The sequence below is a fragment of the Lactuca virosa genome, chromosome 5, assembly GCF_052849685.1.
Source record: "Lactuca virosa cultivar CGN04683 chromosome 5, Lactuca_virosa_CGN04683_v6, whole genome shotgun sequence".
In the NCBI taxonomy this organism is placed as follows: domain Eukaryota; kingdom Viridiplantae; phylum Streptophyta; class Magnoliopsida; order Asterales; family Asteraceae; genus Lactuca; species Lactuca virosa.
Window position 1 is genome coordinate 326,758,672 of NC_136430.1, and position 15,276 is coordinate 326,773,947.

At 39.5% G+C, this 15,276-nt stretch overlaps 1 pseudogene; it reads right to left on the reverse strand.

The window, feature by feature from the left end:
- Positions 1 to 2,665: 2,665 nt before the first annotated feature.
- Positions 2,666 to 4,299, reverse strand: LOC145116460 (UDP-glycosyltransferase 84B1 pseudogene; annotated as a pseudogene).
- Between the last annotated feature and the right edge of the window lie 10,977 nt (positions 4,300 to 15,276).

Genomic DNA, 15,276 nt, shown 5'->3' on the forward strand with positions numbered 1-15,276 from the left:
AAAATTACATAAAATAGACTAACTAATTATGTCTTACTCAAGATCTTGAAAATCGAGCAAAACTCACTTAGTAGATTCAGAAATACCCTATCACTACACCAGTCACATCTACAAAATGAAACACCGTGTAATTCAGAAATACCATGACAGACAACAAAAGTATAAGAGCAAGTATATCTTTTATAGCAAAGCCTAGTTACCATTTGCACACTACTCCTAGCATGATCTCATAATGTCTCCAGACATGGAAAAAAATAAAGAACTCCAAGCACGGGGGAAGTCATATATCATGGCCTTCATTGACTCATTTTTATGAAAATTTAATTTAAATATGTGTTGCTATTTTTAAACTGACAATGTTATCACCAACAAAGAAATTCGAAAAAAACATACATACTCTTTTCCTCAACAAGCCTTCAAACTTGCAAATTAGAGTCTTCTTAATGGGCGCTAATATATGGTTTCCTTGAAATTATCATACAAACAAAAAAAAAGAATAAAAAAGTATACCAATGCAAACAAAAGGGAGAAAACTTATCCATGACAGGTTGATACCTTCTGGTCCATTAAAACCATATCAATAATGTTCAATTCAGATGACTTCAATTGAGCATAATGGTTCGATACACGAACATCTCGCCCCTTGAACTTCAATCCATCGGTATCAGTATTCAAGTCACTAATCAAAATAGTGAACCAATCGTAAAAACTTGATAGTTCGAACAGTTATAGGTAACACAACAATTATATATATAATTGATACACCCTATGCATACTTGATTTCTATAGACAAAAAACAGCATCTAAGATCCTAAATTAATACGCATGCACCCGAATAACCCAACCAGTCACAATACGGTTTCAAAGCACAATAAATTAAAGGACATGTAAACAGCCAAAAACTGTCTGCCCCCAGAAGAACCTGTAACCGCCACTCACACATTAGGCTCTCCCAATCAATTGAACCGTTTGAAAACAAAAACTTACTACATGTTGTTTTGCACAAATAAAGTTGAATTAGATCTTCCATATAGCCTTGAAACCTGGAGCTTCCGACAAATTAGCAAAAAAAAAACTGTTTTAGTTATATATGATTTAGATTTCTAACTTAACTTGGTTGTATGAAGGGGCATATATGTTATTACAAAGGGATTAAAATGAAATGGAGATTGTATGAGGACCGAAGAACTGAAAGGAAAGTGTGGGTAGATGTTGAGAAGATCTCGCTTGCTTCCTTTCGCTTTTTGTATAATCAGCAGTATTTTGTATTTCGTGTTAATGCAAAGAGAAGGTTTCTGATTCTTGCTCTACCTCATGTTTAGTAAGGTAGACTTGTTGATTTGATTTACTATTATGATTCTTATATTATGTAAACTAGTAAATATGTTTATAATCTGTAAATAAAGTGTTCTTGTTTAAATCTAAACGAGATCTAGAAATTTGACAGTCTTTTAATATAAGTATATGTGATACGTGAATGATATATTATCTTAAGATATAATATAATTATTTGAGTTTGAAAAAGAAAATGTTTTGATATTTACTTTAAACTTGTATATCAAGATAAGCATCACATGTAAGGTAACCAGTATCATGCTGAAAACATGGTTTTTGGTTCTTTAAATGGAAAAACGATTTTTTTTCATAGTATAGGTGACTACTAAATACTGAAAACCATTAAATGCAAGAACCGGTTCTCAACCACATGTATACAACTGTTTATGTACGTTTTAGAACTAGGTTCTAGAAATGATACTAGAAGCTTACCCCTAATGAAAAGGTGTGTTTTTTTTTTCTTCTCTTCTTTGTAGTTGATACGACCTCATTTTCCAACATAAGACTTTTTCTCCTATTTCCTTTGCATGCATATAGTGTTAGATCATGTTTTCCTTTTGTTAAGACTTTAATATTAGCCATTTCCTTCCAGTAACATGTTCACGTTTCCAATTCCTAGATTATGTAGTTTAATTCCTTCATTATAAATAACTTGTTTTTTTTTTGGAAAGGGAACTTCCCTAACGAGGGTTTCCGGCCAGCTTTCGCGCATCGACTAATCCCCCGCTGCAAACATGAAGCTTTGCCTCATGCCCTGAAGTCACTGCAGGCGAACCTCCATGACCACAAGGGCTAAGTGGTGCCAGGATTTGAACATGGGTCAATAGGTTATCCATCATATCTTCCACATGCTTTACCAAGTCACCACAACCCAAGTGGTTCATTATAAATAACTTGTTAATTGCATAAGATTAATAGTTTCAGTTTGTGTTGTTAGTTTCATTAGTAGATTTGAGACTAGTCATCTCAGGAATTTGGCTATATTAATGGTCATGTCATTTCAATATAGAACAAAAATAATTTTGAAATTCAACCTAAAAAAAACAAACAAAACTCCACCCAAAAACATGAAAAATGAGTTCAACATTTCGAACATATGAATTTTCGAACTACATATGGATTTTAACCCTACATTTCTAAAAGAAAAAATAGTCCAAAATATCGAAATACTTATTAGAAAAAATAATTTTTGAAATTGCTTTTTTATGTTTAAAAAATTAGTTTGAAAACTGTAAATTTTCTAACTTTGTGATTATTCGAAAAAATTTGGAAAAAAATGGTACCAACTCTTAACACCTATAAAAATTTGATGAGGTGAATAATGAGATAATACTTCAAACAATCAACAATTTATTTCTGTCCATAACTATGAGAATCGGTTAATAAAAGAGATAAATGTGAAAAAAAACAGCAAAGTAGAATACAAGATATCATGCACAAAGCAGATCATCACTTGGCATACTTGAATTTCATTAGCACGAAGAAACTTCATGTACAAACAACTGAATGTTCTTGTCCGACGAACCACCTTCTGCCACTGCCTCACGGGCCGCCCTTTTCAACTCCGCCCCGTTCTTTCTTAACTCCTTGGATTTAGGCCCACTCAAAACCTCTTCCACGCATCGTGCCACATCTTCCCCATCAAAAAACGCTCCTGGATTCTTATTTAGTTTCACCCCGACGCCCCAAACATCGGTAACAAGCTTTGCATTCGTTGGCTGGTCAGTCCACTGTGGACAAACAATCATTGGTACGCCGGCAGTAATAGTTTCCGACAAGGAATTCCACCCACCGTGACTTAAGAAACACCCGACTGATGGATGCGACAACACATCAGTTTGTGGGCTCCATCTCACGATCAAACCCTGTTCCCTAATCTCTTCCAAGATCTCAAATTGATGGGTTTCTTGATTTTCCGGCAGCTTTACCACCCAGATAAATGGTTGTTTCGAAATTTTCAGACCAGTTGCTATGCTTTCTATATGATTCTTGGATGAAAAAACTAGGGTTCCGAAAGATATATAAACAACTGACGCTGGCTGTTGTTTGTCTAACCATTCCAAACAATCACTCACGTTGGCTGATTTAAACTTATTTGCACCCATAAAATCATCGTCAATCACGTCTTTCTTCCCAAAAATGGACGCCGGAACAATCGGTCCAACTGGCCAAAATGGAACGCCAGCGTCATTAATCGACGTTATCACATCTTTCTCCAGCTCCATGAAAGAATTTCCCAACACACATTTATATTTGTGCAAATTATAAAAGACATCCTTCAATATGCCATCGAACGTAAACATGTTATTCGACGGATGAATGAAAGACGGTAGATCCTCTGCGTGTAGTGGTTGAAGTCCAGGCAAATTCACGCTCATATCAAGGTTGTTTTCAGTTGGGAATTCGCTGAGACGATTGTAGAAACAGTTAAAAATATGAAAGACTGTGGATGCTTGGATCCAAACCATAGCGCAGGGAACCTCAAACTCAGCCGCGACGTCAGCCACCCAAGGCACGAAAGGATTGTTGATAAGACATGCGAATTTACGACCGCTTGATCGGATTAGGGCAGAGATATTTACGGGTCCAAACTGATTTATCGACTTCATGAAGGTATCTATATTGCCGTTCAGTCGATCGGCATCCTCAGGTAGGCCATCGGAAAAATACTCAAGGTGGACGCCGCCAATAGTGGTGGAGCGGTTTTTTAGGGCAAGGTCATTGGTAGCGAGAGTGACATGTAGGCCTCTGGAAGCAAAAAGTTTGCCCAGTCTTAGCATGGGGTTTACGTGACCTTGAGCGTGCGCTGTAACTAGCAGCACACTTGTTTGTTCATTTTTTTCGGAAATTGAAGACATTGTTACTCTCTGTGCCTGTATGTACTTGAGTGAAAAGGCCAAGATGGAAAGACGAAATCCTCCCACTAATGGTTTCTCCGTATTTCTTTAACACAAAGGGGATTTGTTTGATAATAACAGCACGACATTGGTTGACATATTTATATGAATACACTATGTAAACTAGATGGTTGTTTTTTTAACATTTTTCATTACTAAAACGAGGTTTTGTAACATTTCATGTATAATGACTATTTTATTTCTGTTTTTATATTTATTTAGAGTAAAACCAATATGGTTTGGTGTTTATTGCGACTTTGTCCAAAATTATATTAATCGTATATGTATTTTGTAAAAGTTACACTTCTAATTTTTACTTTTTTCTTCCTTGATGAAAATGGTCCTCTTATTTCATTTTATTGTGATGTTGGTTTCTAACTTATTTTTTGATTTTTTTTAATAATCGTTACCTATTCAATTTTTTAAATTTATTCTTAAAAAGTAAAAAACAAAATTGGGTGGCAGCATAACTTCAACGCCACTATCGACACCCCCCCTTCCACTTTCCTTTCTCACATGTGATCATGTTGATTGGCATATGGGAGGTGCCAAAGCGAGAAATGGCGGCCGTCGGAGGATTCAAGATACCATGAACAAACAGATAAAGTGACGAGGGAGAAACGGTCAAAGGGTTCATCGTTTTTTTGTTTCCGATTTCACCGGTGGCACTGCTAATTTTAAAAGGGTGATGCGGAAGTGAGAAAATCAATTATTTTTTCACATGTTAGGACCCCAAGAACCATCATCTTTATGAAAAAAAAATGAGGAGTGAACTTTTTGACTTTTTGTAAAACGTAACAATCGTTTCATTGCTAGAATAAGGGGACACATGAGAGATGGTTGTTACCGATGGATTTACGATGAATTAGAAGTTATCATACTTTAGCTTGTGGTAATCTTTACCGAACAGATTTACCGACGAAATCATTTGTTGCTAACCTACCAATGCAATACCGATGACATTTTAATCACTGATGGAATAGCAACGGTGTAATGCCTATTTTGTGACGTATGTTGTTTCCAAGAGTTTAATCTAAGTTTGAGTTTTAGGGTTTCCGGTGACTCTCGACGTGATTTTCGATGTTGCGGCTCACGCCACATCTTTAAGTAATGGTGTGGTTATGTCTATGTATTGGTCGCGGTCCAACGACGGCTAGGCTCAAAACCCTAGATCTCGAGCCTTGAGCCCTATATAAAGGTGCTAACTTCTGGGGAATTTCATTATTTCATTAACCTCCACCTCTCATATCGAAACCCTAGCCCCTTGTTCACCCATTGGAGTGTGTTTGGTGTTTTGGAGAGGATTTGAAGAGAAAGAAGCTTGTGGTGCTTGAATGAAAGCGTTCTAGTTGAAGTTGTAACCTTCTAGACTCATTATTTGCTCTACAATTCGTGTAGCTAGTACTATAAGACTTAGAGTGTTTGTGATTCACCTTTCAATTCAGGTGAGTCTTCTCATTATATTAATTATGTCATGATTTCATCATATATGTGTTGGATGCATGTGTAATACTATGATATAATTATATGTTTAGCTAGACTAGTAGGGTCTTGTTCGTTTGCCTGCATGTTCTCATTCTTTGTTCGGCTGATGGCGAGACTGGTGTTGCGGCACGGTGAGCCAAATAGGTCGTTAGTTTGATGACAAGACTGATGTTGCGACACTATGATTCGAACAGATCGTTAGTTTGATGGTGAGATCGGTGTTGCGAGACAGTGAACCAAATAGGTTGATATTGATATGTATAGTTATTTACTATGGTGTATGTGATATCTTGAGCAACTTACTAAGCTTTGAGCATACAATTATAGATTTAATGTTTTCAGTTTGTGTTGTGGCAGTGGGAAGGCTCCAACTTGACCACGATGCATGCACATCTTCTATGTTTATGATTTTAGACTTTCGTTGCTTTTTATTTTCTGATACTGGATTTCTCATGTTATGGTATTTTATCGTTAAAACAATAGGTACTTTATCTTTATGAAAATAAAATAGTTGTTACTTATGACATTAAAATGATTTTTTTTTAAAATTTGTAACGTTACAACTTGTTATCAGAGCCCTAGTTTGAGGGATTTGGATGAATATTTGTGTTATTCTAAAGTCAAACTAGGATCTGATAATTATCACAAATCTTTGAAAATAATTTTTTTATAAAAAAGGAGAAGATATGTGATGTATGCAATTATTCGGAGCTAGTAAGGAAAGTAATCCCTTTTGAATCCTGAAAACTGAACCTCTAGCAATCACTCAAGATCGGAAGTCAGCTGAGTCCGAGATAAGTCCAAGATGAGTAGATGTTCCGAGATAAGAAGATCTTTCTGAGATGAAGTGCAATTCCTAGATTAGATGTATGTTCAAACAATTAATGTTTTTTTTGTCTTATTTATGATGTAACATTTCATAAGACTTTGCCTTATGTATCTTATGGATAACAGTTTGTCAAACATTGTGTATTATCCAGTCCTAAGAATGTTTCTCGGTTTGTACTGTGTATCTCCTTTGATAATAAAATGAGTGATTGTCTCTTCATTTAATAGCAATCGGGACATCTCACGTTTTAGTCAAAAGATAGTATTTATTCTCTTTACATCACTTTCACTTTTCCTTCAAGTCAAAGTTCTTTCATAACATTCTTCTTGTTCTTTAAAATATCTTTGCATTGATTATACTCTAAATATTATCTTCATTTATTACTTGAACACTTTGTTGAATATTTCATTCAAGTCTTGACTGGTATTACTAGATTCGACTGGAACCATTAATTAAGAGCAGACATTCATCTTAAAGATTAACTCAAGATTTGAGTTTTCAAACCTTGTCCTTGTGCATTGATTCTTGTACTCACAATCCCCAAAATATTCAGATTTGTTATATATCTTTTGGTATGTGAACTGTTAGAAATACATGCCGATATGTAAGCTACGGATCTATTTATGAATTTCATGATAGAATTGTATGATGTATGAGATGCCTTTAGCCTTAGAATTTTGCTTGCTTTGTGTAAAATTTGTTCTCTGCTATAAAGGCATAGTTGTTTTATCAAGAAGATCCCACGACGTGGCCAAAGGATGAACATGATGTGAAGCTCAACTGACGTTGACTTTGCCCATTGATGTAACATCCGTTTCCAAGTATTTTCATTTTCAACACCAAAAATCCATTTTTCTTTGCAAATCAGGTCCGTAGACTATGCGTACATGTGGTGTATGTCGGACATACAGGTTAACGAGAGACGCGTGTTTTCCTGAGTACGCTGAGCGTACTCGCCAGGCGTACTCGAGGTTGTCTCAAAACCTTAAAATTCGGGGTGTGGCCCTATTTAAGGTCATTAACTCCCCTTGGACCTCATTAAAACCAACCTCCACTCCTGTCAACCCCTATCTCGAAACCCTAATTCTTGTTTGTGAGTTTTGAAGCTTTTTGAGTGACATTTTGGTGTTCTTGATGGTGAAGGAAGACCTTTGAAGTTGTGGTGTTGTTCCCATGCTTTTGGATCCAGATTCTTCTCATATTTGTGCATCTTCAGGAGTGTAAGGAGTCGTGTTAGCAACAGCTCAATTGTGAGATTCAATTCACTCAGCTAGAGGTTAGTCTTCTTACCATACTAGTAGGTCGAAGGCACCAAGATCGGCCCACTGATTCTTATGTGTAGAATGTATGCAATTATGTGACTATTACGTATGTGATTGTATAATATATGGATGGAGCCAATTTGGGCTCGAAGTCATTATGGACTCGCGGTTGATACAGACTTGGGGGTTGATACGGACCCGACACAACTATTTGCTGTTACATGGGTTTGATACAGACCAGGGGTTGTTACGGACCTGACATAGCCACATGCTGTTATATTTATGTGTATGGTGTATGTGGTATTTTGGGGAAGCTCACTGAGCTTTGTGCTTACTGATATGTTTTGGTTTCATGTACTTTTGGTAAAAAAGGGAAGGGCCCGACGTGATGGCACAACATTCTCCCCCTCTTGATTTTTGCATTTATGATTTCTTTTACTCTGATATTTTGTGATAGTTTGTATTTTGGATGATTTTGAGACATGTGATGTTTGGGATTGATGAACTTAAAAATGAAACTTTTATCACCATTTTTGGGTTGTTACAAGTTGGTATCAGAGTATTGGTTTGAGGGATTTGGGCACACTTCCGGGTGTGTCAGAACTCAAACTGAGGAAACGATAATCTTTTCAAAAGAAAAATTAAATTCTAAAAAGATTTTCTCCAAGTAAAGGGGGGGGGGGGTTGTGATGTGTGCAATCAGTTGATCTCAAGTAAGTAGTTCCCAAAATACCCGTACTTATGTGTTATGATTAGTATACCTGATATCCGAATTGCATCTTAGAATAGGGATAAGGATACCTTCGGGAATCGTATGATAGAATTTCCTGATTTGTGTGATACGTTATAAACTAAAGTATTTGGATGTCATGTATTACTTGGAATTGATGTCGGCCCAATTAATTGCTAAATATATGCTTTTAAAGTTGTATACGATTAGGATCATATAGCCCTAGAATGATCAGTTTAGCCTCATTTCATGTTCCTTTTTTTGTTGTGGACTTAGGTTAGAATCATCATTTGACAGTCTATGTGATACCATTTTGTGTATAACTTGCATGCATAAGGCAACCGACAGTGTTGATTGAGATTATGTGTATTGTAGAGGAGGTCAAATTGAGAATTCCTAAGAGAGCCTAGGTAAAGTCGTAGTAGATTTTGTATGCTATAGAGCATAGGATGGGTATATGGATTTAGTGTGGTAACTTAGAAGATTCAGGACGGCCCTTGAGGAGCGTACAAATAGGTGTGGAAAGTAGTATTGGTCCCGTACTACTAGAAGCACATGATATGTACCCGAGAAAAGGACGAACTTGAAAATTCTAAGGAGGCCTATATAGTGGGAGTTCCCTCAAGTTTTACGATGATCATTTATATGTTTATATTAATTTGAGTATGGTGGTGATCACTTGAGGAGGAGGTTCTGGATCTGGTTCTGGTTCTGATTTTGGCTCGGGCACAAAACCGACTTATGAAAGACTATGCGAGTTCATTGCGGCCGAGGTCACTCGCGATATCATGTATGCTACTCTTATGATGTTTGGTACCATCAAGGAGGAGATTATGGAGCTTATCAATGTCCAGCTTTGGGCCTTTCGAGCTGAGATTGTTGCGGGTCAGTTAGGAGCGCGAACTTACTCATTTCAGGAGTTCAAGGCTTGTGGAGCTCCAGAGTTTTTCGGGGATAAGGACCCCACCGCTAGCTGACACTGGATTGCTGACATGGAGAATGCTCAGTGGATAAGTTTTTTTTCCCGGAGGGAGCAAAGTTAGGGTTTGCATCTTTCCTGCTGAGAGACCGAGCACGTGACCGGTGGGATGAGGTCGGCCGAGCGTAGGGATCTGCGGATTTAGCGGCCATAACTTGGGGAGAGCTTGTTAGGAGATTCCAGGAGGAGTTTGCACCGGCGATTCAGGTGTATCATATGGCGAGGGAGTTTCAGGACCTTCGCCGGACTACTGAGACTGTGGTGGAGATCACCGCCAAGTTCCGTGAGAGGACTTTGTTGGTTCTGCAACATGATGCGGATGAGAGGATGAAGACAACAAGATATCATGATATGTTGAGGGATGACATCAGGAAGTTAATAAGTTTTTTAGGGTGCAAGACCCTGAATGATATGATTGAGAGGGCCCACAAGCAGGAGATTGAGTTGGAGCTTTGGACAAAGCACAATCCATAGCAGGTGTAGACAGTCATGGGCCAAGCTAAGAGGCTCAATACTATTGATTCACATTATAGGGGCCAGCAGGGTCGGGGTCGCTGCAAAAAGTGTGGCAAGCCACACAGTGGGACATATCAATCAGCGGGTTCAGGTTGTTCTAAATGTGGTCAGTCTGATCATATGAGTAGGGATTTCCCTCGGAATGCACTATTCTGTTTTCAGTGCAACCAAACATGCCATAAAAAGGCCGATTATCGAAGGTTGTTAGGAGGAGCAATATAGGCTCCTGCACCGGCCACCTTGAGGATTACTGATGGCCGCCAGGGCAAGGCAGAGACACCCATCGTGAAGAGCAGGGCATTTCAGCTGAATACCGACGAGGTGTTGAGGATGTGGTTACCGGTATGTAATTTTATTATATCTTAATTGATTTCTTTATTTATGCTTATATTATATCTGATCATGTATAGGGACTTTCTTAGTCAATGGTTTGACTGATCATGTTCTGTTTGATTCGGGTGCTACCTGATCCTTTGTATCTCTTGTGCTTAGCATGAAGTTTAGTGATGCTCCTGCGATTTTGGATTATCCATTGGAGGTTGAGATTGTTGATGATCATTCTGTGAGTGCTTCGAGGGTTCATGGTAGGTGTGTCCTAAACCTGTTTAGTGAGAGATACTCTATTGATTTGGTGTCGATTCCTATGTGAGGGTCGAAGGTTATCATTGGGATGGATTGGTTGTATCCTAATGGGGCAATGATTGACTGTGAGCACCATCTAATGAGATTTCGAACCCCAAGTGGGGGAGAACTGGTTATTCCTGGCGAGGGATCTTCACATGGGCTGACTCTCTGTTTAGTTGCGAGGGTCAGGGGATATCTTCAGCAGGGCTGCTTTGGGTTTTTGGCTTACGTTTCAGATACTCGGATTGGGGCACGTTGACATTGAGTGAGGTTCCCATTACTCAGGATTACCCTGATGTGTTTCCTGAGGATATTCCTGGAGTGCCTCCCGAGATGCAGGTTGAGTTCCGGATTGATTTAGTCCCTGGTGCGCCTCTGATAGCCAAGGCAACGTATTGTTTGGTATTATCAGAGATACATGAGTTGTCTACACAGCTTCAGGAGTTGCTAGATAATGGTCTTATCTAACCAAGTAGTTCACCATTTGGAGCATCGATTCTGTTCGTAAAGAAGAAGTATGGCTCACACAGGATGTGCATCGACTACCGGGAGTTGAATAGGCTAACGGTGAAGAATGGTTACCCACTTCTTAGAATCGAGGACTTATTTGATCAGCTTCAGGGTGAATCTTTGTTTTCTAAGATTGATTTGCGGTTAGGTTATCATCAGATGAGAGTCAGACATGATGATGTGTAGAAAATGGCTTTTAGGACTCGTTATGGTCATTACGAGTTTGTGGCGATGCCATTCGGACTCACCAACGCACCGACGGCGTTCATAGATCTCATGAACCGGGTATACAGACTGATGTTGGATCGGTCTATGATCATGTTTATTGATGATATCATGGTCAACTCTAAGACCAAGGAGTAGAACGAGGATCATTTGTAGGAGGTATTGGAGACCCTGAGGAGGGAGAGCTTGTATGCCAAGTTCTCCAAATACGAGTTTTGGTTGCACGAGGTGCAGTTCTTGGGGCACATTGTCAACCAGATGGGAATAATGGTTGATCCGGCCAAGATCGAGGTCGTAATGCGATGGGAGGTTCTGAGAACCCGATCTGAGATTCAAAGTTTTCTAGGTCTCATGGGGCATTATCAGAGATTTATCCAAGATTTATCCAAGATTGTTGTGCCATTGACCCGCTTGACGAAGAAGAATGTTACTTTTCGATGGGGGCCCAATCAAGAGTTGGCTTTTAAGACGCTGAGACAGAGATTATGCGAGGCCCCGATTCTAACGCTTCCCGAGGGAATGGATGATTTTGTAGTCTATTGTGATGCGTCTATTTCGGGCTTGGGAATTATCCTTATGCAGATGGGACATGTATTTGCTTATGCTTCGAGGCAACTGAACCCTCATGGGGAAAATTACCCTACGCATGACTTGGAGTTGGGGGCTGTAGTTGTTTCCCTCAAGATTGGGATGCACTATCTGTATGGGGCCAGGTGTACTATTTACACTGACCACAAGAGCTTGAGGTATCTGATGGATCAGCGGAAATTGAATATGAGGCAGCGGAGATGATTGGATGTGGTAAAGGATTATGATTGTGAGATCATGTACCACCCTGGTAAGGCCAATGGTATGGCTGATGCCCTGAGTCGTAAGGCAATGAGTGCTCCTATCGGGGATATATGTCCGAGGATGGTTATTATTTCACTTATGTCGGATATGATCAACAAGGCTTAGGTGGAAGGATTGAAAAAGGAAAATTGGAAGGTGGAGCGGATATGGGGCAGATTCCTTTATTTGTTAGAGATGGTCGGGGTTTATTGACTCAGTGTGGTAGAGTTTGAGTTCCGACTACTAGAGGGGTGAGGCAGAAGGTGTTAGAAGAGCCTCATAAGTCAATGTTTTCGATCCACCCAGGGGACAAGAAGATGTATAGGGGTCTGAAATTGAGCTATTGGTGGCCTTGTATGAAAAGGGAGGTAGCATGGTTTATGGAGCGGTGCCTGACTTTCTGGAAATTCAAGGCCGAATATCAGAGACCACTTGGCAAGATGCAGCTGTTACCCATTCCCATGGGGAAATGGGAAGAGATTATAATGGATTTTATCACAAAGATGCCAAGGACGGCATGTGGAGTTGATTATATCTGGCCCATTTTTGAAAGATTAACCAAGAGCGCGTGTTTTATTCTGATTTTCGAGAGTATATCTGCTAAGAAGCTGGCTGACATGTACATTCGGGAGGTAGTGGTTCAGCATGGGGTTCCAGTATCAGTGGTTTCGGATCAAGATGTTCGTTTCACCTCTGGGTTTTGGGGGAAGTTTCATGAGGAGTTGGACACTCAGCTACATTTCAGTGCAACATATCATCCCGAGACCGATGGACAGAGTGAGCAGACAATTCAGACGCTTAAAGATATGCTTCGGTCGTGTGTGCTAGATTTTGGAGAAAGTTGGGATACGTACCTTCCACTGGTCGAGTTCTCCTACAACAACAGTTATCAAGCTAGTATTGATCGACCACCCTTCGAGATGTTGTATGGGAGGAGGTGTTGGACCCCGTTTTCTTGGGCGAGGTTGGGCACCAAGTCATGGGGAGTACTGAAGTGGTGCTTAAGACCACTGCGTTGATTCAGCAAGTGCGCGATAGGTTGCAAGTCGCGCAAAGCCGGCAGAAGATTTAGGCAAAGCGGTGACGTTCGGACCTCGAGTTTCAGATGGGGAACTTGGTGCTTTTAAAGGTGTCATCTGGTTTCGAAAGCGAGGCAAGTTGGGCCCTTAGTTTATTGGTCCCTTTAGGGTTACTGCCCGGGTGGGCAAGGTTGCATACCTGCTGGATTTTCCTGTTGAGCTCAGTCAGATCCACAACACATTCCATGTCTCTCACTTGTGGAAATGTGTAGCCGGTGATTCTGTGGTGATTTCTTTGGATGATATTCAGATCAATGAGCGCCTAAACTATATAGAGTGGCTGATTGAGATCTCGACAGGAAGACCAAGGCTTTATGCAACAAGGTGGTAAACCTGGTAAAGGTTCAATGGAATCACCGGAAAGGCTCTAAGTGGACGTGGGAGCCTGAGGATGAGATGAGAGAGCACTACCCAGACTTGTTTGCAGCAGCGGACTTCGAGGATAAAGTCTGATCCAAGTTGGGGAGAGTTGTAACACACGTTTGCAGGAATTTTCATTTTCAACCCGCAAAATCCATTTGTCTTTGCAAATTAGGTCCATACGTTGGGTGTAGATGTGTTGTACGACGGGCGTACAGGTTAACAAAAGACGCTCGTTTTTTCGAGTACGTTGAGCGTACTCAGGGGTAGGCCGGGCGTACTCGAGGTTGTCCCAAAACCCTAAAATTCGGGGTGTGAACCTTATTTAAGGTTATTAACTCCCCTTGGACGTCCTTAAAACCAACATGCACTCCTATCAACCCTTATCTCGAAACACTAATTCTTGTTTGTGAGTTTTGAAGCTTTGTGAGTGACATTTTGGTGTTCTTGGTGGTGAAGGAAGACCTTTGAAGTAGAGGTTTTTTTCTCAAGCTTTTGGATCCAGATTCTTCTCATCTTTTTGAATCTTTAGGAGTGTGAGGAGTCGTGTTAGCAGCAACTCGAGTGTGAGATTAAATTACCTTCAGCTAGAGGTGAGTCTTTTTACCATAGTAGTGGGTCGAAGGCACCAATGATGGACCACTGATTTGTATCTGTAGAATGTATGCATTTATGCGACTATTACTTATGTGATTGTATAATATATGCATGGGGCCAATTTGGGATCAGAGTGATTATGGACTCGTAGTTGATACGGACCCGACATAGCTATTTGTTGTTACATGCGGTTGATACGAACCCGGGGGTTGTTACGGACCCGACACAGCCACAGGCTGTTATATTTATGTGTATGGTCTATGTGGTATTTTTGGGAAGCTTACTAAGTTTTATGCTTACAAATATGTTTTGGTTTTAGGTACTTCCGGTACAAAAGGGAAGGACCGAACGTGATGGCACCACATTCACCCCCTCATGATTTCCGCATTCATGATTTCTTTTACTCTGATACTTTGTTGTAGTTTGTATTTTGGATGATTTTAACACATGTGATGCTTGGGACTGATGAACTTAAAAATGTAAATTTTATCACCATTTTTGGGCTGTTACAGTTGACTTTTGACCAATTTTGACTTTTGTTAAGAATGCTAGTTTTAAAAGGTAGATTAAGGTTTTACCTTGTATGATTTGGTAGATGGTGTGTAGTACCCATTATTGGCTGTGTGAGATAGTTTGTTGTTGACCACATTGTGAGGTGAGTTCTCTCACTATACTATACAACTAGGGTTACACCATGTAAACCCTAATGACTTTCCATATCCCTCATGCTCCATGGGTTCAAACCTCCATGGAGTATCCATGGGTTACCACATGGGTTTAGCCCAACATAAAGTATTATGGATCATAAGCCCACTTTATAAGAATGAATGATTTACACAATCAATCCCTATTTATTTAATTAGTCTCTTTTGATTACAAAATTAATTCCAAATTAATTTTTGATCAATACTAATTAAATAATATGATTTCATATTAATATATTAGAACTTATAATATATTAATAAATCATAAATATCCTCTTCTCAAAAGTCCATCCTTACAAATTGTTCCGGTGCC